At 42.0% G+C, this 3,323-nt stretch overlaps 1 protein-coding gene across 4 annotated transcripts in view; it reads right to left on the bottom strand.

Annotated features, from left to right (window-relative positions):
• Positions 1–2,450, bottom strand: part of Zscan25 (zinc finger and SCAN domain containing 25) — a 39,292-nt gene extending 36,842 nt beyond the window's left edge. For 2 of the 4 annotated variants that reach the window (XM_050132923.1, XM_050132926.1), the window contains exon 1: positions 2,327–2,450. The gene's annotated coding sequence lies outside the window, so the exon portion shown is untranslated. The remainder of the gene's footprint in view (positions 1–2,326) is intronic. The other 2 variants (XM_050132924.1, XM_050132927.1) reach the window with 1 other exon arrangement.
• Positions 2,451–3,323: the final 873 nt, after the last annotated feature.

Here is a 3,323-nt window from a genome sequence, read left to right as displayed (position 1 = left end):
ATGATTTTCTCGAAGAATCAACTCTTTGTTTCACTGATTATTTGCCTTACTCTCTTTGATTCTATTTTTATCAATTTTAGTTCTTAGTTTGATCATTTACAATCATCTACTCTTCCTGGGTGTGTTTGTTTCTTTTTGTTCTAGAGATCATGTGTGCTAGTATGAGATTTGTCTAAATTCTTTATGCGGTCACTTAGTGCTATAAACTTTCTACTTAGTATTGTTTTCATATACTCAGCATACTCAGAACTTTGGGTATGCTGTATTTTAATTTTCATTGTATTCTAAAAAGTCTTTAATTTCTTTCTTTACTTCTTCTTTAGCCTAGTTGTCATGAAGTGTTCTTGTTTATGGCATGCCTTCAGGTTCAGTAGTTTTCCAGCTGAGGATTATGGGAATTTGGGTGCCTAGATCCAAACTGGATTTTGGGGCTTATGGAGTCTGCTGAAGTTGTAAGATAGGTTTGACCTTGGGGGATGATGAATTGGGTGGTTTTTGGCAGTGGACTTAGTCCCAGATGGGTGGAGGTGTATGATGTCTAGTCGGCAGGCAGGACTCTGACCTACTTGTTGACTGGTGTGGATTGCAACAGTGCATTGGAATTCCACTAGAGTGTGGATCAGGACACAGTTGCCTTGCTTGTGCTGAGATGAGAGGGGGAATGGCAGGGGATATAACCTAGGCACCTGGTATAGAGATTATGGTAACTCAACTGGGAGGCCACTCACTCACCTGTTCATCAGAATGGTATGAGCTGCGCTTGTGCCTAGAAAGTCTGCTGGAGGTTCAGGGAAGAGATGGCCATGGGGAGGATGATAGGGTGGGTGCTGTTGGTAGATACAATGATTTGCCATGAGGGTGCTGGGAATTGAAGCTGTGTCTTCTGGAAGAGCAGCCAGTGCTTTAACCACTGAACCATCTCTTTAGTCCTAGGCAGCTACAACCATATGAGTCAGATTTGTCTTTGTATTTTCCCCATGTATGCTTGTACATTTCTCAACAAAGGCTGGCTGTGGGTTCATCTAGTTTCAGTCTCTGTCTATTAAAGCTTTTCAGGTGAACGACCCTGCAAACATCTTGGCTGTTAGTAATGTTGTGCACTCAACTTCCAGTTTGCGCAAATGTATTCCTGTTTCAGTAATTTCAGCCCTGACTTTTTATTCTTCTTTCATACATTAATCTGACTTTCAGTTTACCCTCATTCCACTCTTTCCAGTCCCTCGCCCAACCATAACATATATGCGCACAGTGTAGCTCAGGCCCATACAGGGTCTATGTTTGTCTCTCTACCCCTGTGAGCACTAGGAGCCCTGTTTAATAGACTGTCTAGACTATGTCCTTGTGGTGTTCTTGACCGTTCTGTCTTCTACAGTCCTTGTTTCCTCTCTTCTGTCAGGTTCCCTCAAATCTGCCAGTGTTTGTCTGTCCCACTTTAGATTCTCTGTCTGTCTACTGTTCTTGGTATTTGGGTACTGTTTGCTCTTATTTTTTCAAGAACTTCAAGTGCATTATTAACTTATTAAAACGAGCTCTCTTCAATGAATTAATGTAGGCCTTTAGTTCTACAAACCTTTCTCTTCAGCTGCCTTCTTTGTATTCCATAGATTTGGTTATGTTGTATTTTCATTTTCATTCATTACTAGGAATTTTAATTTTTTTCTTCTTGATTTCGTCTTTGAATCAATTTCCATTCAGTAATGAGCTGTTTAGTTTCCATGAGCTTGTGTTCTTCTTGTAGTTTCTGTGGTCATTGATATCCAGTTTTATTCCTTGGTGTCATACAGAATGAAGTGTGTGCCTTCAGTTCTGAATTGTTGACAGTTGTCTGGGTCTGCAGCTTTCCCTCTTTCCACACCTGCTGGCCTTACCAAGAGTCAGGTTTTCCCCCTTCCTGGTTCTTCAGCTACCAGTATAATTGCTGGAACCACCCCCCACCACCTTGTAAGTCCCTGTGGAACATTCCATGCATTTTTTGGACTTAAGCAGGATTTAACTCTGGTCGCCAAGATGTGTCTGCAACAACTGCTGAAGTGAGTGCGAGGTGTGGAATTTCCTGAGCACCCGTGGGCCTATGGAGGAACTATATTTGTCTTGTCTCCTCCTCTTCCTCATATTCTTCTTTTTATATTTAAAAAATAAAACAGGACTGTGGTGCCTCATTCTTTTAATGCCAACATGCTGAAGGCAGATTCAGGTGAATCTCTGAGTTCAATGTCAGCCTGGTCTACTGATCAATTTCCAGGACATCTAGGCATACACAGAGAAACCCCATCTCAAAACCAAGCTAAAAGAAAAAAAGAAATAAAAATATGAATGAAAAATTTACCTGTATCATACCTATGTTATGAGAGAGCTTGAGTTTCCTGGACCTGGAGTTACATAGGGTTGCGAGTCAGCACTGTGGGTCCTCTGCCACAGCAGGTCCTCTGTAAGATGGCTAGTGCTCTCAATTGTTGTGCAATCTTTTTAGCTTCCCTGTCTCTTCTTGCTGATAAAGAAAATTCATTAGGTAATCTGATGTTACTCTATAACTTTGTCCTCTCATGGTTACTAGTTCAACTTGTATCACTAGGGTCAAATGGAAAGCCAATTTACATTATTCCCAGTAAAAGGTAGCATGACCAGAATTGTGGATCGAGCTCCCACTCTCACAGCAGGTCACAGGCAAGGGGATGGCACTTGTGGAAGGGAAAGGCATATACACTGTAGCATCCATGTCCTAATTAGACTTGAGCTTGAGGAAGTTTGGAATATCACCTAAGGGTCTTCCCATCAACCATATTCTAGGATGCCAACTCACTAGCTGTCTACAGAGCAAGTAACAGCTGTCTTCACAGTCTACAGAAAATACAGGAGCCAGAGTCCCAACCCTGCTTCTTTTGTGATCCTGTGGCTGTGACATAATACCCGACAAGAGCTGCTTAAGAAAGAAGGGCTCATTCTAGCTCACACTTCAAAGCTGCAATTATCATGGTAGAGAAGTCATAGTGTCAGGAGCATGAGGCAGATATTCAAACTGTATCGAGTGTAAGAGACACACAGAGACAAAGAGTCTCTATTCAGGATTCTAGCCCATGGGATGTTGTCATCTATAGTTCAGATGAGTCTTCTTGCTTCAATTTGCAGAATCTAGAAACTCCCTCACAGACATGCTGAGGCTCCCCCCCCACCCCATGGTGACTATAAATCCTATCAAGAAGAACCACCTTAATCTCTCTTTATCTCTGGCCTGACTTACTACTGTTCCATTTAGTAGGCAGACATGGTGGTTGTACCATATTGTAAGTGCATTAGCTTTTGCATTCAGCCAGGCTGAGACTCAT

Source organism: Alexandromys fortis, unplaced genomic scaffold (genome assembly GCF_014885135.2).
Source record: "Alexandromys fortis isolate MF-2015 unplaced genomic scaffold, M_Fortis_MF-2015_v1.1 scaffold_438, whole genome shotgun sequence".
Lineage (NCBI taxonomy): Eukaryota > Metazoa > Chordata > Mammalia > Rodentia > Cricetidae > Alexandromys > Alexandromys fortis.
This window is presented reverse-complemented; position numbering and strand designations above follow the sequence as displayed.